This window comes from Sus scrofa, chromosome 5, assembly GCF_054392235.1.
Source record: "Sus scrofa isolate SSC_HxYL_T2T_F1_AM1 chromosome 5, Sscrofa_HxYL_maternal_Yorkshire_Landrace_v2.0, whole genome shotgun sequence".
Lineage (NCBI taxonomy): Eukaryota > Metazoa > Chordata > Mammalia > Artiodactyla > Suidae > Sus > Sus scrofa.
In genome coordinates, this window is record NC_139387.1 from 98,273,925 (window position 1) to 98,294,766 (window position 20,842).

Genomic DNA, 20,842 nt, shown 5'->3' on the forward strand with positions numbered 1-20,842 from the left:
CATTGAAACTGACATCAGATCTGGGTTTGTGCTTTAAAATCATATGAATTTTAACAAATGAAAATTTTAAACCCTTTTCCATATTTACATTAATAAGAAATACTTAATAGAATTTCCATGTACACCTTCCCCCACCCAGCCCTCTAAATTCCCTAGGCACATGTGACAGAGGACTTTCAACAGTGTAGAAGATATATTTACTTCTGTTGAAGGAATATGTGTGCATATTCAGAGTACATATCTTCAATCATTAAAAATTACTTTGAACAAATAACTAAAGGTACAGAAGGATGTCTATAGAGATATTCTACTCAAAAGTCAGAATTACTTTGGTTTCAGAAAAACAATATGATTTTTTTCATTAACAGCACAAAGTTTCCTTTTCATAATAAAATTATAAATTGTGGAGTATCTATCTCAGATAATACAATCAGCCTATACTTATATATAAAAAAGTAAAAAAGGAATTATATTGTAATCCATTGCTTGGGTGTTCTTTATCTATGAAGTGAGATGCTCTTGGAAATGTATTGTTGTAATTTTTAGAATTTTCTCTTGTTTATGTAAGTGCAATAAAATTTTCTTCATTATATACTGGGACTAACAAACATATGTTAAAGCCTTATATTAAAAATATAAAAAATGAGTATTTTAGAAAGAAATGGTCAAATGTGGGGGTTCTGAAATAATACCTATGGAAATTAAACTAATTTTTATAAAAAGAATGTACCTTAATGTATAATACGAAAAGTAAAGAAAAGGCAAGGTAAATTTTGCTTTAAAAGTTAAGTTACATTGTGTATAGATGAAAAGCCAGGAGGTATTATTTCTAGAATATTGTTAGATGAAGACTAGTTAAAGGAAATAGAAATTTTGTCCTGAGAAAGAGAAGACTAGAAAGGCAGATTTTTGAATATTTAAAATCTTCCCTGAGAGTTCCTCCCTTCATGGCTCAGTGGAAATGAATCTGACTAGAATCCATGAGGACACAGGTTCAATCCCTGGCCTTGCTCAGTGGGTTAAGGAGCTGGCATCGCTGTGAGCTATGGGGTAGGCCTCAGATGTGCTTTGGATGGATCTCGCATTGCTGGGGCTGCGGTGAAGGCTGGCAGCTACAGCTCCAACATGACCCCTCGCCTGGGAACCTCCATATGCTGCAGGTGTGGCCCTAAAAAGACCAAAAAAAAAAAAAAAATTCCCTGGAAAAGGACAAATAGAGATGTTTTGGATGACACAGCCTGGCCCCTGGATGTTGCAGTTAGTCAGTCTGCCTGTTTCTGCTCTGACTGGGATGTGCTGCAAATTAAGGACATGCCACTTCTGGAGGAGGAAGATGGAGTTACCAGGCAGGTGGCCAACGGCTATGAAATCACATCAAGCGTATTGATGATGACTTGCCCTCAATTCTGCTGTTGCTGCAGAATCTTATCACTACCATGATGGCAACAAAAATAAAAGAATGATAATCCCTTTAATTCTTCTCAGTACTTTATAGAACCTATGCATTTTATTTTATTTTTTTGATTTATGTGAAAATTTAATGTATTCCAGAAGTGACAGTTTAACTCAGTTGGATTGAATAATATGGTCCTGGGATCCCTGGTTCTCAAACTAGAGGAAAGCAAAATTGGATTACTCTCATATGCACAATAATGCAAATCTTACACAAGAATTTGGGATCTCACTTGTACAATATGATGGCAGGGAGATCTTGACCAAGACCAGGAATTGCCACGCTATGAAAACAAAACAAAAAAGAGATTTCACCAAACATAATGACATGAAAACAAGTGTATGATACTATAGGAAAAAATCAATGAGGAAACAGAATTAATAGCCATATATCAAATAATATACAAACAACTCTTACAAATTGTCAAAAAGGAGCAAATTGCCCAGTAGAAAAATGGGCAAATGATATGCATAGGCAATATACAGAAGAACAACCCAAATGGCAAAATTTTTCTGAGAAAGTATTAAAAAATCATCACTGAGAACCTATGTATTTTAAAATAAGTGTACTTTGGCAATAAAACAGCAGCCATTCTTAGATTATTTTTATATAGCCACTTAAAAATATCTTACCTACAAACACAAATATATATATATGTATACACACACACACGTATATTTATATATATATTTATGGCCACACCCATGGCACATGGAAGTTCCTGGGCCAGAGAATGAATCTGAGCCATGGCTGTAGCAATGCCAGATCCTTAACCCACTGCGCCAGTCCAGGTATCAAATCTAAGCCTCTGCAGTGTCCTGAGGCTCCAGTCAGATTCTTAACCCACTGTGCAACAGGGGAACTTCCACAAATACATTTTATATGAAAAGAAAGATAATTCTAAGATACTGAGATAGCTGGAATGATTCACAATCATCAAAACAAAGGTATGATTTCAGAGAATAAATAGGGTTCAATTGAGACAGATATAAACTGAGTTTCACAAATAAGTTGAGATTTTAGGGGCTTCATTATACTGTTCAATTGAAATTTAAAATCTGAGCAATTCTTTACATCTTTTACCATTATTTTCTTCCCATTTCATTTTGTCTATTAGAACTGCTCTTTTGCCACCCTATACTCTGTTTCAACTTTGGGCGATACATGAAAGTGAATATAATCTTGATTGAATTATGTTTGACAGTCCAAGAAGTACCAAAGCTATAAATGTGCATGAACCTAAAAGTTACATAGATATAAAAATCATCTTTCAGAGCAAAATATTCAACAGTGGCAATGATAATAAAATCATTCACACTATTAATCTCATAGGTATTTGTAAATATAACTACATAGGAAAACATCTTAATGTATATAGATTATATTTTAATAAAATATATTAAATAAAGTAATAAAACATAAAAAGAGGAAGAAAACCAAATATGCAAGTGTGTTCATAGACAGTTGGATCAGCAACAACAAATAGTGGGAGATACGGCTTGAGGGCCATCAGAGTTGGCTGAAGAAATGGATTTTTCTTTACTTGTAGATTTGGTGTCAAAGATGTTTTTCTTTTTTCCTTTTTTGGCTGTGCCCCTGTCATGTGGAAGTTCCCAGGCCAGGGATCAAACCCACACCAAAGCAGCTACCCAAGCCACAGCAGTGACAATGCCAGATCTTTAACCCCTTGAGCTATAAGAGAACTCCTCAAAGATGTTTTTTTTTTTTTTCCCCCACTGTACAGCAAGGGGATCAAGTTATCCTTACATGTATACATTACAATTACATTTTTCCCACACCCTTTGTTCTGTTGCAACATGAGTATCTAGACAAAGTTCTCATTGCTACTCAGCAGGATCTCCTTGTAAATCTATTCTAGGTTGTGTCTGATAAGCCCAAGCTCCCGATCCCTCCCACTCCCTCCCCCTCCCATCAGGCAGCCACAAGTCTTTTCTCCAAGTCCGTAATTTTCTTTTCTGAGGAGATGTTCGTTTGTGCTGGATATAAGATTCCAGTTATAAGTGATATCATATGGTATTTGTCTTTGTCTTTCTGGCTCATTTCACTCAGTATGAGATTCTCTAGTTCCATCCATGTTGCTGCAAATGGCATTATGTCATTCTTTTTGATGGCTGAGTAGTATTCCATTGTGTATATATACCACCAAAGATGGTTTTTAAGAAAGGAAGTGAGATGATCAGAGCTACGTTTTAGGGTAATTCACCTTGCTCAGGTGTGAGGAGTAAAGAATGTGATGAGGCTATGGATAGATGTCAAAGCCCTGCTGGAAATTAAGCAGGTCTAGAAATTAAGACAGTGGCAACAGGAGTGGAAGGGAGGTAACACATTTGAGAGATTATTTCAAAAGAAAAGTTCACCGTATTTAATAATATAATTAATATAAGGAAAAAAGATTAGGAAATAAAATAATTAGGGATCAGTATAGTCCCTGGCACATAGCAGATACTCTAAATATTTGTTGAAAAAATAAGTAAACAAATGAAGGAAATTATAATCTGAGAAATTTTGATAAATTTGATACTATGGATCGAAACAGGAAATGAGAAGTAGGCTAGAGGGAATGAGTGGGTGAAATTTAATTTTAGATACGTTTTAGTGAAAGTGCTGCACAAAGAGACGAAAAAGCAGAATAGACAGTTGGAGCCACTGGTTTGGGCATCTATAAAGAGGTCATGGTAGAAGATAGAGATTTTAGGGTGATGAATGTGAAAAAAACAGCTGAATTGTGTGAACAGAAGAAATCATCTAGGTGCACTTACAGAAAGAAGAGGGCTGAGGTCAGAGCTTCGCAAGGTGCAGTCAGACTGGGGCAAAGTATTGAGGGAAACAGAGGCAGCAAAGGAAACTAAGCAGGAACAGCCAGGCAGGTAAAAGGAGGACAGTGTCTAGAAAGCTGAGGGGGACAACGGTTTAGTGAGGGATTGGTGATCAGGTCTCGTAAACTAGTAAGAAAAGATGGATGGAAAAACACAACAAATGCAAGAAACATGAATGGTCAGTAAATATACGAATTAGTGCTCTACCTACTGCTGATTTTAAAAGTATAATAATGAGGCACCATTTTCATTTCTCATATCGGTAAAGATTTAGAAAAAAATATGTAGTATTGGCCAGTATTGGTGACTTTCTTTTTGGGAGTAGAGGAAGCTTTTTTCTCTTGCTACCTATAGGCTGGTTTTCACAGATTTATGTTTCAGTGCGCTGTCTGACTAGTTGTCACCAGTTGGCCCAAAGAGTCTTTTGCTTTGAATTCCAACAGTTTTGCATTCTGTGATCAATTCCCTTGTGCTCATGCAGATGCCTCCTTGAGAGACTTCCTTACCCAAATGACTCTGCTTTCAGAGAAGCCACTATTTTGTCAACTTTGAAATTTAGGACAAGCCCTAATTCTAGGTCTCTGCCTTGTGTTCATGGAACACCTCAAGCTAAATTTATATCTTCATGACTTTCCTTCCTTTTCTGGACTCTGTCTCGTCTCCAAATTGTTAGTGGTTTTCACTGTTCTCATTTGAGTAGCCACATGATGATGGGAACCTACAAACTGGGAAGAGAAGTAGTTATTATGATGGGGCAAGTAGAGTTCGGAACAACTTATTAACTGCTGGGTGTGGTCCCCACGAACCTGGCAAGCTCAGACTCATAGCGCTTCTCCCTGAATTTACCCTGGGGAAGAGGCTTAGCTAGCAGTTCTTTAAAGAGCACAGGATTTGGTGCCAGGTGTTTTCCTTGTAAAACAGCTGAATAACTTTATTCAGTGCAATCAGAGTCTTGGGTTGCCTCCTAAAAGGAAAAACTGGTGAGCCATTTTAGTTAGAAGGGTAGGAAACTTTCCTTGAGATCTAAAATGGTTTTAGGGGAGCCAGAAAGATACCTGTTAATTGAGTTTGGGAGAATTCTTAAAATTGTGGTAAAGTACACATAAACATAAAATTTCCCATTTTAATCATTTTGAAGCGTACAATGAAGGGCCTTAAAGGCGGCCATATGTGGGACCATCACCACTATCTAGTTTCAGAACAGTCTCCTCCCCCTAAAAGAAACTCCACACTCATTAGGAATCACTCCTCATTTTCCCCTGAAAACCACAACTCTACTTTGTGTTTCTGTGGATTTGCCTGTTCTGGACATTCCAAATAAATGGAATCACACAATGTGTGGCCTTTTGTGTCTGGCTTTTACTTAGTATTTTCAAGCTTCATCTGTGTTGTAGCATGTATCAATGCTTCATTCCTTTTTTGTGGTTGAATAATATTCCACTGTTTGGGTCTACCACATTTTATTTACCAATTCTTCTGTTGATGGGTATCTGGATTGTTTCTAGCTTTAGGCTATTGTGAGTGATGCTGCTATGATATTTGTGCTAAGTTTTTGCTTGAATGTTTGTTTTTAATTCTTTGGAGTATACTTAGGAGTGGCATTCCTGGATCATATGGTAATTCTATGTTTACCTTATTGAAGAAGCACGAAGCCATTTTCCACAGTGGCTGAACAACTTTACACTGCTACCCTAATGTATATGGATGAGTTTTGTAGAATTTCAAGAGTGTTTTGAAAAAGCATATGTGCCTATAAGAGAATCATTAAATGACGTTTAGATGGTTATGAAGAAAACTGATTTGTATTTTTAAAAAGATGAATTTATCTCCTCCTTCATGATTAAATTTTCCCTCCTGCAGGGATGAGAATGGATCATGTTGGCTAATTTTGAGTTAGGTTCGAAGAAGTTTTGAAAGCTGCTTGTCAGGGCACCCACATGTAAGAAGATTACATGTGTAGTGTTTTGAAATAGTCACAGCTTTAAAAGTGCAGAAATGTAACTTTACCCTTTCTATAACTGAGCCCAACTTAGCTCTAGTGGCCCCATTTCTGCTGACACTAAAAATTTCCTTTTCATCTTGTCACTGAAAAGTAATATAGTCTCTTCTTGTTTAAATAGTAACAGGTAATTAAAACTTGTTAACTCCACTCGGGATTTGAACTCATTAAATCAAAGGTCAAACCACCTACCAGAGCTGTTCTGGGCCTGGCTCTCTTCACTGCCTCCCTCCATCCCGAAAGGCACGAACATCATGACACTGGGGAGGTGTGGTTAGTCCACACATCCTTCTCAGGTCTCCACTACCTCTGCTTGGGCTTTTGACATGAGCCTTATCACTGCTACATCTGAATGGCACTAGCCAAGCCTTTGGGAATGTACAAGAATTTGCTGGTGATATCCACGGCCTTGCCCATGCCCTATGGTAGTAACAAGATGTAGACCCCGAACCTTTAATTCTCGGGCCCTAAGCCTCCTCCAGTCCCCTGGACTACTCAGCATTCATCCACTCTCTCAGGCCTGTAGCCTGAGGGTGATGTGCTCTAAATCCAGAGAATCCCATAGGATTTGCCCATATGCCATGGTATTTGTCATAAAGTGGGCTCACTGATCTGATATAATGCTGTGTGGGAATCCCATGGGGTGACTTGAACTCTGAAAGCCCTCAAACGATGGGCCTGTTTGAAACCTTGTGGATAAGAAGTCAAACTCACACCCAGAATATGTGTTGTTGAGTCAAAATGAATCTATGTTCCTTCTCGGACAGAAAGGTCCACTGGAGGCAACTTCCACCACTGAGTGCGCTGTTGGTGTCCTTGAGAGATGATCCTGTAGAAAGAGTCAGCAATAGTCAGGGCTGCTGGCAGGCTGGACATTAGTGAGTAGATTCCCATACCTAGTCTAGGCATAGCCTCTTTCCCTGCCACCATGGCTCCACATTTACAAACCCACTGTGCCAGCCCTGGGCTAGTGGATGACAGGGGTTGGTCGATGTCAGCTGGCCCAGCCATTCTCTCTACTTGGTTGTTTAGTGCCTCATCCTTGGATGATACTCTGTGATCATGGTAACATGTAAAGTAAATGCAAAGATCTTCTCTCTTCATGCCCCAACACCTATCCACATGTGTCTGTTCAGAACTTCTTGTCTTTGTCTAATATTTCTTCTTCCAGACCTCTGACTAACCAGCCAAATTATTTGTTGAGTCCATGCACCTTTAATACTAGGACATCTTTCTTTCCACATAAAGAAGATCAGGTATGTTGCCTAAAGATCTGCCCACTGGAGCAGTATTATCTCACAGACCTTACCTTCCAGACCATCTGGAGATGTAGTATGCCCAAGTTCATTTTCAGCTATTCCCCCATACTGGCCAACATTCAAGGTCATGAGATAGGCCGCCCATCAACTAAGCCTGCTGCTGGAAAAGGTACTAATGGGATCATGATGGGTGACATGGGTCCATCTCCTTGTGTCTCACATTTGTACCTCTGGCCATGTCTTTTCTTTGATCCCAATATTTCACTTTCAGCTATGACTGATTTCCTCTGGGCTTACCCAGTCTGGTGTGTTGGGCTGAACCCAGTTCCTACTAGGAACTCTCTGACTCACAGTACCTTTGTGCTTCATGGGCATGCACTTAGTCGTTACCTGGGCCAAGCAGCATGCTTAAGCAGGTTTTGGAAACATGTATGCTGCTTTGTTTCAGAATTCTAAAGGTGATTCTCCTATTTTGGCTTTCCTTAAACTACACTCTGTATTTTTCTTACCTTTGATACATCTAATAACTTAGAGTCTGCTGAGTCAAATAGCCCAAATGGCCATTTGCATCACAGTCATTTCCCATGCTGGCCCTCACTCAAAGCTGGCGGCCTTTCATGTCACCTGGTTTAGGGGTCAGAGCAGTATTCAGACACAGGCAGTCTTCAAAAATAAGACATAAACTTGGTTGAGATGGGTCTATTTAGTTGAGAGCAATTTCTAATAAGATTGGTAAGCACAGGCTGTCAGCTGGTAGCACTCTCAGCATCTGAGCATAAAAGTCCTTCTGTCCCAAAAAGGGATTCTGGCAGCACAGAATAGATCCACTCTGGCTCAAAGCAGTGATGCTAATGGCTGACTTAACAGCCACAGTGGAAGTCAGAGACAGTGGGTAATACCAGAAATGTGCTCAGAAAGTAATTCTTAAGTTGCTATTCTATATTCATCCATTATACTTCATGAGAAAATGTGAAATTAAAAAAAACATTTTTAAGCAAAAACAAAAAAAGAGAATTTGCCTCCAGCAACCTCTCACTAAAGCAGTTAATTCTGAAGGATATATTTCAGGCAAAAGGAAAATACTCTGAGATAGCATAAGAAGAAATAAAGACCAAAGAGGATGGTTAATATGTGGGTAAATCTAAGTGAACACTGGCTGTATAGAATAGCAATAATAATGTCTTGTGGGGTTATTTTAAAAATCCTTGGAAATATTGTTAATATTGTTAATATAATTTGAGATCTCCTAGAGAAGCCGAAGTAAAGACTAACATGAATATAAATTTGGGCAAAAACCATGCTTCAGACACATATAGCACTTCTTCTTTAAAACAGTTATAAGAACACACAGACAAAAACCACCAAATGACATGAAAATAAACAGCTTTAATATGGACCACTGCATAGAATTTCACGTCCCAACATGTGGTTTTTGTGGTGGTTATTTAATAACAGATGTTAAAAAAGAAATAAGACACCGTGTTTAAAGTGCATTTTTTCTTTTTTCTTTTTTTCCCCTTAAGAGATAATTCTCAACTACTCGTCTAGTATGTATTGATTGAAAACTATTTGGAAATTACTCCATCTGTCAATGAAATACAAACACCTCTGGAGTGAAACCAAGCAGCTGTTTAAATGCTCAACGCTTCTCTAGACAAAGAAATCCTCTTCCTTAACCCTGGCTCTGTTTATGCTCTTCCAAAACAATGATTCATTTAAGGGAAAACCCAATGCTTCCAGGTGTGTAAACACAGCCATCATTTATAAGGAGATTTTTAAGAAGACCCAAGACTAACTGCTTCCCAGTTGAGGAATTGCTAAGCAGTAGAGTTAACAGAGTTAGACTGTGTGTGTGGGTGTTTGCGTGTGTGTGTGTGCATGTGCTCATGTGTATTTGGTGAATTCAGAAGAGTTATTATTCAGAAGAGTTATTATTCAGAAGAGTTGTATTTGTGAGCTGCACTTAAAATTTGCAATAGCTTTGGCACACCTTATTGGACAAAATCAACAAATAAGCTTGGAATAAATAAGTCTTACTGCAAGCAGTAGTATACTTTATAATTCTGAAGAGCCTATTTATACCATACAGAAATTTGCAGATATTTTCCATTTAAACAAAGATATCCCTTTGTCATATTTTCTTATTTATTTCCTCATTAACTAAGAAGGAAGCTGAATAGCATTTAGGTTGTGGACTCTGATGGCCTGGGTTCGAATGCCAGCTTATCAGTGGCTGCCTTTGTAGCACTGGGCAAGGTATTTCTGTTCCCTAAGTCTCAATTTTCACACCTGTCAGATTCTAAAAATAATCTACCTCACAGAAAACTGTAAGGAATAGAAGAATTTAAAATTTGGAAAAGTGAATTCGTAAGAATTTTGAAAATGTAAATCATTTGATTCAATGTTTGACACACAGCACTTAATATAAGTTACCAATTATTTTAAATCATGAAGCCATGGAGTTCCCATCGTGGAGCAGTGGTTAACAAATCTGACTAGGAACCATGAGGTTGCGGGTTCGGTCCCTGGCCTTGCTCAGTGGGGTAACGATCCGGCGTTGCCGTGAGCTGTGGTGTAGGTTGCAGACGTGGCTCAGATTCCACATTGCTGTAGCTCTGGCGTAGGCTGGCAGCTACAGCTCCAATTAGACCCCTAGCCTGGGAATCTCCATATGCCGTGGGAGCAGCCCAAGAAATAGCAAAAAGGCAAAAAAACAACAACAACAAAAAAATCATGAAGCCTTTTGCTGCGTTTAATACTAATGATCCTCAATTAATTAATATTCATCTTTTGTAGATTTTGGCAATAAATGATTGTTGACACAGACCTTCTCAAAATGAAAACTGCTGCCAGTCACTGTTTCATTTAAATAACAACTGGCTAATTCAACAATTATTTTTAATTACCTGTGGCTATACTTTACAGTTGCCATATACCTGCATGAAGCTTGGGAGTCTGAGCTGTTTAAAACCAGTCACTTCAAAAAGCCACAAAATTTTGGTTCTAAGATAAATAATTACGAGGAATGTAACATACAACACAAGAAATATAATTAACACTGTTTATGTTATATACAAAAGTTGTTATAGAGTAAATCCTATGAGTTCTTATCCCAAGGAAAAATTTTTTTCCATTTCTTTTATTTTGTATTTACATGATGTGATGGATATTCACTAAACTTATTGTGGTAATCATTCCATGAAGTATTTTTTTTTTTTTTGCGAGGGAGGGGCAGGGGTTGCATGTATCTTTTATTTTTTTAAACTTTTTTAAAAATAATGATTTTTATTTTTTCCATTATATCTGACTTATAGTATTCTGTCAGTTTTCTACTGTACAGCAAGGTGACCCAGTCACACATACATGTATACATTCTTTTTTTCTCACATTATCCTGCTCCATAAGTGACTAGATACAGTCCCAGTGCTAATCAGCAGGAACTCATGGCTTATCCATTCCAAAGACAATCGTTTGCATCTATTAACCCCGAATTCCTCATCCATCCCACTCCCTCCCCTTTCCCTTGTCAACCACTGTTCTGTTCTCCATGTTCATGATTTTCTTTTCTGTGGAAAGGTTCATTTGTGCCATATATTAGATTCCAGATATAAATGGTATCATATGGTATTTGTCTTTCTCTTGCAGACTTACCTCACCTAGTATGAGAGTCTTTAGTTCTATCCATTTAGCTGCAAATGGCATTCTTTTGTTCGTTTTTATGGCCAAGTAGTATTCCACTGTGTATATAAACCACATCTTCCTAATCCAATCATCTATTGATGGATGTTCAGGTTGTTTCCATGTCTTGGCTATTGTGAATAGTGCTGCAATGAACATGTGGGTGCATGTGTCTTTCAAGGAAAGTTTTGTCTGAATATATGCCCAAGAGTGGGATTGCTGGGTCATATGGTAGTTCTATTAGTTTTCTAAGGCACCTCCATGTTGTTTTCCATAGTGGTTGTACCAATTTACATTCCCACCAACAGTGTAGGAGGTTTCTCTATTCTCGACACCCTCTCCAGCATTCCTTATTTGACGACTTGTTAATGATGGCCATTCTTAATAGTGTGAGGTGGTATGTCATGGTAGTTTGATTTGTATTTCTCTAATAATCAGTGATGTTGAGCCTTTTTTCATGTGCCTGTTGGCCATCTATATATCTTCCTTGGAGAAATGTCTGTTCAGGTCTTTTGCCCATTTTTCCATTGGGTTGTTGGATTTTTTTGCTGTTGAGTTGTAGAAATTGCTTGTATATTCTAGAGATTAAGCCCTTGTCAGATGAATTGTATGAAACTATTTTCTCCCATTCTTTAAGTTGTCTTTTTTTTTTTAAATGGTTTCCTTTGATGTGCAAAAGCTTGTCAGTTTATTTAGGCCCCATGGATTTATTTTTGCTCTTATTTCTGTTGCTTTTGGAGACTGACCTGAGCAAACACTTGTAAGGTTGATATCAGAGAATGTTTTGTCTATGTTCTCTTCCAGGAGTTTTAGGGTGTCTTGTCAGATATTTAAGATTTTAAGCCATTTTGAGTTTATTTTTTTCATGGTGTGAGGGTGTGTTCCAGTTTCATTTATTTACATACAGCTATCCAGTTTTCCCAGCAATGCTTGCTGAAAAGACTGTCTTTTTCCCATTTTATAGTCTTGCCTCCTTTGTTGAAGATTAATTGACCATAGGTGTCTGGGTTTATTTCTGGGTTCTCTCTGTATGTCTGTTTTGTGGTATACCAGTACCACACTGTCTTGATGACTGGCTTTGTAATATTGCCTGAAGTCTGGGAGAGCTCTGCCTCCTGCTTGTTTTTTGTTCTTCAGAATTGCTTTGGCAATTCTGGGTCTTTTGTGGTTCCATATAAAGTTTTGGATTGTTTGTTCTAGTTCTGTGAAAAATGTCCTGGGTAATTTGATAGGGATTGCACTGAATCTGTAGATTTCTTTGGGTAGTATGGACATTTTTATAATATTAATTTTTCCCACCCAGGAGCATGGAATAGCTTTCCATTTCTTTGCATCCTCTTTAATTTCCTTGATTAATGTTTTCTAGTTCTCAGCATATAAGTCCTTTATCTCCTTGGTCAGGTGTATTCCCAGGTATTTGATTTTTTTGGGGGGGTGCAATTTTAAAAGGTATTTTTGTATTCCTTTTCTAAGATTTCATTGTTCGTATATAGAAAGGAGATGGATTTCTGAATGTTAATCTTATATCCTGCTACTGTGCTGAATTTGTTGATCAGTTCGAGTAGTTTTTGGGTTGAGTCCTGAGGGTTTTCTATATAGAGTATGATGCCATCTGCATACAGTGACAGTTTTACCTCTTCTCTTCCAATTTGGATACCTTTTATTTTTTTCGTTTGTCTGATTACTGTGGCTAGGACTTCCAGCACTGTGTTGAATAACAGTGATGAGAGTGGACATCCTTGTCTTGTTCCAGATTTTAGTGGGAAGGCTTTCAGCTTTCCTCCATTGCATATTATTATTATTATTATTATTATTTTTGTCTTTTTGCTATTTCTTGGGCCACTCCCATGGCACATGGAGGTTCCCAGGCTAGGGGTCGAATCGGCGCTGTAGCCACCAGCCTACACAGCCACAGCAACGCGAGATTCGAGCTGCGTCTGCAATCTACACCGCAGCTCATGGCAACACCGGATCGTCAACCCACTGAGCAAGGCCAGGGACCGAACCCACAACCTCATGGTTCCTAGTCAGATTCATTAACCACTGCGCCACGACAGGAACTCCCTCCATTGCGTATTATCTTTGCTGTGGGTTTGTCATAAATGGCTTTTATTCTATTAAGGTATGTTCCCTCCATACCCACTTTGGTAAGAGTTTTGATCATGAATGGATGTTGGACTTTTTCAAATGCTTTCTCTGAATCTGTTGAGGTGATCATGTGGTATTTGACTTTTCTTTTGTGAATGTGGTGTGTGACATTGATTGATTTGCATATGTTGAATCATCCTTGTGAACCTGGGATGAATCCCACTTGGTTGTGGTGTATGATCCTTTTTATATATTCAGTTGTTTAAAATTTTGTTGAGAATTTTTGAGTCTATATTTTTCAAAGGTATTGGCCTATAATTTTCTTTTTTGGTAGTACTTCATCTGGTTTTGGAATTAGGGTGATGGCAGCATCATAGAATGTCTTTGGAAGTGTTCCTTTTTCTTCAACCTTTTGGAAAAGTTTGAGGAGGATGGGTAAAAGTTCCTCATTGTATGTTTGGTAGCATTCACCTGTGAGGCCATCTGGTCCTGGACTTTTATTTTTAGGGAGTGTTTTTATTACATATTCCATTTCATTTCTAGTGATCGGTCTGTTCAGTTGATCTATTTCTTCTTGGTTCAGTTTTGGTGGACTGTAGGTCTCTAGAAAGTTGTCCATTTCTTCTAGGTTGTCAAATTTGTTGGCATACAGTTGTTCATAGTATTCTCTTATGGGTTTTTATATTTCTACAGTATCTGTTGTGATTTCTCCTTTTTCATTTCTTATTGTGTTTATTTGGGTTTTTTCTCTCCTCTTCTTGGTGAATGTAGCCATAGGTTTGTCAATTTTGTTTACCTTTTCAAAGAATCAGCTCTTTGTTTTATTGATTTTTTTTTTTTTTTTTTTTTTTTTTTTGCTTTTTAAATCTCTATTGATTTCCTCTCTGATCTTTATGATTTCTTTCCTTGTGCTGTTTTTAGGTTTTGTTTGTTCTTTTTCTAATTCATTTAGGTGGTTGGTTAAATTGTCGATTTGAGATTTTTCTTCTTTGTTGAGGAAGGCCTGTATTGCTATGAATTCCCCTCTAAGCGCTGCTTTTGCAGCATCCCATAGATTTTGAATGTTTGTGTCATTATCATTTGTCTTGAAGTATTTTGTAATTTCCTTCTTGATTTCCTCATTGACCCATTGGTTTTTTAGTAGCATGTTGTCTAGTCTCCATGTAGTTACTTTTTTCTTATTTCCTTTCCTGTGGTCAATTTCTACTCTCATGCCATTGTGTTCAGAGAAGATACTTGAAATAATTTCTATACTCTTAAATTTGAGCTTTGCTTTGTGCCCCAGTATGTGATCGATCCTTGAGAATGTTCCATGTGCACTTGAAAAGAATGTATATTCTGATTTTTTTTGATGTAATGTCCCGGAAATATCAATTAAATCTAACTTTTCTATCATGTCATTTAGAATCTCTGTTACCTTATTGATTTTCTGTCTAGAGGATCTGTCCGTTCATGTAAGTGGGGTGTTAAAGTCTTCTACAATGACTGTATTCCCATCAATTTCTCTTTTTATGTCTGTTAGTATTTGTTGTAGGTATCTGGGAGCTCCTATATTAGAGGCACATATATTGATGATTGTAATATCCTTTTCTTCCTTTCCTTCTTTTTTTCTTTTTTTTTTTTTTTTTTTGTCTTTTTGTCTTTTTAGGGCCACACTAGAGGCATATGGAGGTTCCAAGGCTAGGGGTTTAATTGGAGCTACAGCCACTGGCCTACACTATAGCAACAGTGGTGCCAGAACCGAGCCACCTCTGTGACCTAAACCACAGCTCATGGCAACACCAGATCCTTAACCCATTAAGCGAGGCCAGGGATTGAACCCGCAACCTCATGGTTCCTAGTTGGATTTGTTTCCACTGTGCCACTATGGGAACACCTGTAATATCCATTTCATAATGGATCCCTTTACCATTAAATACTGTCTTTCTTTGTCTTTCTTTATGGCCTTCATTTTAAAGTCTATATTTTGTCTGATATGAGTATTGCAACTTCTGCTTTCCTCTCTTGTCCATTGGCATGAAATATCTTTTCCTGTCCCCTCACTTTCAGTCTATATGTGTCCTTTGCCCTAAGGTCAGTCTCCTGTAGACAGCAGATTGAAGGTTTTGCTTTTTATCCAATCTGCCACTCGTATCTTTTGATTGGAGCATTAAGTCCATTGACATTTAAGTTAATTATTGATAGATATGTATTTATTGCCATTTTAAACCTTGTTTTCCAGCTGATTCTGTGTTTCTCCTTTCTTCCTTTCTTTTTTTGGTTGCAAGATTTCCATTTATTTTATGCTTGACTACTTTTCTTTTTAGTTTTTGTGAGTATAATGTTTGGTTTTGATGTATGGTCGCCCTGTTTTTTAAGTACGTTAACCCCTTCCTATAGGCTCAAGCACATTATTAAAAGAAAAAAAAAGAATCTATATTTTCGTATTTTCCTTGCCACTTTCTATGATTTTGATGCCCTTTTTTTTTTAACATCTTCAAGTTTGTCCTTTTGCCATCGCTTGTATTTATCATCACTTTTACAGTTTTTTTTTTCTTTTTTTCCTCTTAGATATGTATGCTGACTTAAAGTAATTGCTTTTCAATTGTGGTTTCCTCCATCCTATTTCTGCTTACTTCTTTTTATTTATTTATTTATTTTTAGAGAAGCCCTTTCAGTATTTCTTTTAGAATGGGTTTAGTATTGCTGTTCTCTTTTAGCTTTTGTTTGTTGGAGAAATTCTTTATTTCCCCATTTTAAATGATATTCTTGCTGGATAGCATATTCTAGGCTGCAAATTTTCTCCTTTCAGAACTTTAAATATATCTTGCCACTCTTTTCTGGCCTGTAGTGTTTCTGTAGAGAAATTAGCTGATAGCCTTATGGGGATTCTCTTATAATTAATACTTTTTCTCTTGCTGCCTTTAGAATCCTCTCTTTAAGTTTTTCCATTTTTATTATAATATGTCTTGGTGTGATTCTATTTGTGTTAAACTTGTTTGGGGCCCTCTGTGCTTCCTGTTTCTTGATATCAGCTTCCTTTAGATTTGGAAAGTTTTCAGACATAATTTCTTCAAATATATTTTTCAATCCCCTTTTCTTTTTCTTCTCCTTCTGGAATTCCTATTATGTGTGGATTGGCCCACTTTATATTATCCCATATGTCCCTTATATTGCTTTTGTGTTTTTTCATTTGATTTTCTGTTTGCTGTCCTGATTGGGTGATTTCCATTATTTTATCTTCCACGTCACTAATTCGTTCCTCTGCATTATTCATTCTTCTCTTTAGTGCCTTTAGCTCAGTCTGCATCTCTGCAAATGAATTTTCTAATTTTTCTATGTTCCTCCTTATATTTTCTAGTTCCTTTCTAAAGAGTCTGCATTACTGTTCATATCTGCTCTTAATTCCTTGACATTCAGCCTTAATTCCTTCAATATTTTCACTGTCTCTCTTTTGAACCGTGTCTGTCAGACGGCAGAGGTCTGTTTCATTGTTTGCTGCTTCAGGTAAATTCTCCAGTTCTCTTACATGGGAATGGTTTCTGAGCTTCTTCACCTTGCTTATGTTTTTCTTTTTTTGTGAGTTTAGGGAAGCCAAACTGTAGTCTTGGGGGACTACTCCTATGCAAGAGCACCTGTCTGTATTTTGTGGGGGTTACTATTTATTTTTGGTGTGGGAGTTTGAATATTTGCTGTGTCTTTCTTTGGTGTGAGCAGACTGTTATCCCCAGGGTACTGAGTGTGTTTCCAGGGAGAAGGAGGCAATGGGTAGGGCTAGTAGTCAGTGCCTGGTTGCTGGGCTCTTAATAGCAGCAAGGACCTGCAGGAAGGTGGCACAGGCTACTCCTAGTTGCAGGGCCCTGGGAAGTGGTAATGAGCCTTAGGCAGATTTGCAACGTGCCCAGATCATTTGGCTGTGGCAGCATCAGGGTGTGTGAGTTCCAGGGGAGTGAGAGCAACAATAGGTAGTATTTGATTGCAGTGCCCTCCTCTGAGGTGATTGGAGCCACAGGTGGTGCCTGTTCACAGACCCCTAGTGGTAGCGGTCCAGGCTCCACTTTTGGAGTTAGTGATAACTGTGGTGGTTTGCTCCCACCACCTGCAGACTATGCAAAAAGCACCCCCCTCACTGAGCCCTCACAGGAGGTGCTGCACAGGCTGCTCCTAGTTGCAGGTTCCTGGGAAGGGACAGTGACCAAGCATCTGGGCAATGCCCAGAGCATTTGGCAGTGGCAGCAGCAGGGCAGGTGTGCTCCCAGGGGAGCTAGAGCAACAACAAATGGTGTTCCGTTGCAATGTCCTCCTTTGTGGTGCCCTCTGAGGTGGTAGGGGCTGCAAGTGGTTCTTGTTCAGGGATACCCAGTGGCAGTGTGCTACACCTACCTCTAGAGTCAGAGATAATGGCGGTGGTTTGCCCCTGCCACCTGCAGACCATGCAAGAAGCACACCACCCTGCTTAGCCTACGCAAGAGGTGCTGCACCAGCTTGGGAAGAGACAAAGATCAAGCCTCTGGGCACTACCCAGAGCATTTGGCAGTGGCAGCTATGGGGCAGGTTTATTCCCAGGGCGGGTGAGAGCAATAACATGTGGTGCCTGGTTTCAGTGCCCTCTTTCTTTTGCCAACCTCTGAGGTGACTGGGGCCACAGGTGGAGCCCACTCACAGGCCCCCAGTGGTGGCAGGCCAGACCTTCCTCTGGCCTCTGAGATGGCCGCTGCGATCCTCCCTGCTGCCTGTAGATCACTCAGAGGCACCAGGTCGCACTTGCCCCCCACTGCCCTTAGCCCACACAAGAGGTGCCTGGCCACCAGTGGCCTGCACAAGAAGTGCCCAGTCTCTTGTAGCCCAAGCAAGTGGCTTCTTGCCACCCACTGCCCTCACCAGAGGTGCTCTGCTCTTTGAGAGCCTGCATGGCATGCGTGCCCAGGGAGATTCCTCTGGTGGTCTGCCCCTCCTCCTCTCACCCTCCCCAACAATGGCACCTTGCTTCTGTGGGCCCAGACCTTCTCCCGGGTTCCCTCTGCCATGGCGTTCCGCTCCCCTGTGTGTGGCACAGTGCTCCTTAGCCCCGAGGCTGTGCCCCCACAGCTGACCCTAATCCTCTCCCCAGGACTGACATCTGGAGCCTAACTCTCAGCACCCAGTCCCTGCCTGGGCATCTCAGGCTGTGGTGTCTGGGGCGGTGATGCAGATGGCTCTCACTCTACTTTGCCCTCCTCAGTCCAGCTGCTGCGCTTTTCTCGGCGACTCTGAGGTCTCTCCATCTCCGATGAGCTCCCCGTTGGTTAGGTGGCTTCCCGGGATGTGGGTTCCTTTTCTCCTTCACAGCTCCCTCTCAGGAAGGCTAGGCCTTTTCTCTCTCTCTCTTTTTTTGCTTTTGTTCTACCCAGTTATGTCAAGAGTTTCTTGCCTTTTTTGGAGCTTTAAGTTCTGTCAGCGTTCAGTAGATGTTCTGTGCGAGTGGTTTTACAGGTAGACGTGCTTTTTTTAAATGTGTTTGTGGGAGAAGGTGTGTGCCATTTTACTCCTTTGCCTTCTTGATCCACCTCCCCTCAGGATGTGTTTAAGTCAAATTATTACACTGTATACCTTAAACTTAACCAGTGCTGTATGTCAGTTATGTCCAATAACACTGGAAGATAAACAGAGATATATAGCTGGATAGCTGGATAGATAGATAGATAGATAGATAGATAGATAGATAGATAGATAGATGGATGGATGGATGGATGGATGGATGGGTAGATAGATAGATAGATAGATAGGTATAAGATAGATAACAACAGCCACTTCATAGCGGCTATCAGGGTCCTGGCAGGAAACAGGTGACACTTTCAGACTGAATAGGGAGGAGAGTTTAATAAAGGACCATTTGTAAAGCTATGGCCATGTAGGGGGGAAAGAATGATAATGAAACACCCTGGAGTTAAATATGGGAGATCACTTACCACTTTTAAGCCTGAACAGGTAGGGGGTGGGCATGGCTTCAGGAACCTGGCGTGGATAGCTGTGCAGAGAGGACTCTGATAGGGGCTGTCACCTTTGGTGCTGAGACACAGCTAACGCTGCTCTGGGAAGGAGTTAGGGGGTGAATATCCCAGCATCACTCTCTTCCTGCCCTTTCACCCTGTACTTCACATGAAAATGACCTGTGGGCAAGCCAGGATTTTCCTCATGGAACCCGTTGGCATGCAAGCCTAGTGTTCTGCAGAGTTCTGCAGCATCTAATTGAGCAGAGATGGCCTGGGCTTTTGTCAAAGTCAATTTGAACATTTCCCTCAATAGCTAGGGGGAAACCTCAGTAAATACGACACTAGCTGCTTTCTATTTGTTCTTCCAAATCTAGTCTTCAGTATTCTGTGGTTTAGAAGACAGACCTGCATGAACTTCATGACCCCAGGCTTTGCAAGTAAGGTCTGGCCAGTTGGATTAGAACCCAAAGGTCACTTTCTCTCTGCGCTTCTGTGTGTGGGAGTAAAGAAAAGGAATCCTGAACCAGGGAGGTCACATCAGGAGATGAAGGAAGATAATAAAACCATCAGGGGAAAATTCTTTAGTCTTTCGGAAGGAGGGGAGGGGAGAGGAGGATTGCCTGTGGTAAAAACAAGATTCAACCCAGCAGAAACATATGGCTGATTAGAAGGCGGAAGCTCACCAGAGAACAGAAGATATGTTGGGTGATAATAGAGCTTAGAGTGAAAGAAGCCCCATCTGTAGCCATCTCTTCAAGGCCAGATCTAAATATGCAGCTTATGGGTGGCTCTACCCTTTTGCAGATTGATTCTCCTCACCCACCCCTAAGGGGCACAGCAGGGAAAAGCACAACACCCAGAGTAACACTAAACATGAGAACACAGCAGAGACAACACTCCCTGGCTGTGAGCAGATGGGGAGGAGAGCAGGTCTTGGGAAGTCCTCCAGCAGGAAAGCAAAAGAAGGTAAAGAAGTTTTGCCAAGAATATGCCACGTGGTGCCATCATTTTCTGTTTCTAAGTGTTTGGTAATATTGTCCAGCTCACATAAAAGCAACACAGTACAATTTTAGGAGGACATATTCGTGTTTTACTGGGGTGGTGAGAGAGGATGTTGTGGGGAAAAAATTGGGGGCCCTGAAAGCTGAGGGGCAATGTTTAAGCACCTGACATGGTAGGTAAAATGGCTGAACCAGCAAGTCTCAGAGCTAATTCTACTAGAATAGGGGTGGGGTATAACAAATGTGGTGATGACTTCACTTTTCCACCCAAAGGTGTCGCTGGTTTAGACTCCAGTAGAGGCAGAACATCAGTCCTGACCCACCGAACTGAGAGGCACATTCGTTTCTCTGCCACTTCCGAGGAACAGAGAGCACAGGGAGAAAATACAGAATAGTCAACTATTCTGAGAGAGACACAGTGCATGCCTAGCAAAGCCCAGCCACTCTTCCTGTGGTTTGTAAACTCAGGCGCTCAGCAGTTGTGCCTTAGTGCTACTCTCTTAGCCTGGGGTCTCAGGAGAAAGCAGTCTGACGCTCATCTTTTATGAAGGTAGTTCACTTGAGGATGTTATCTCT

At 39.9% G+C, this 20,842-nt stretch overlaps 1 protein-coding gene and 1 long non-coding RNA gene across 17 annotated transcripts in view; one reads left to right on the forward strand and one right to left on the reverse strand.

Annotated features, from left to right (window-relative positions):
• The window catches only part of LOC102159120 (uncharacterized), a 654,277-nt gene that overhangs the window by 546,129 nt on the left and 87,306 nt on the right, over positions 1-20,842 (forward strand). The gene's annotated exons all lie outside the window — the stretch shown is intronic.
• Positions 3,813-20,842, reverse strand: part of LOC146403579 (uncharacterized) — a 408,191-nt gene continuing 391,161 nt past the window's right edge. For both annotated transcript variants that reach the window (XR_014804471.1, XR_014804462.1), the window contains one exon: positions 3,813-7,118. This is a non-coding gene — a long non-coding RNA (uncharacterized LOC146403579). The remainder of the gene's footprint in view (positions 7,119-20,842) is intronic.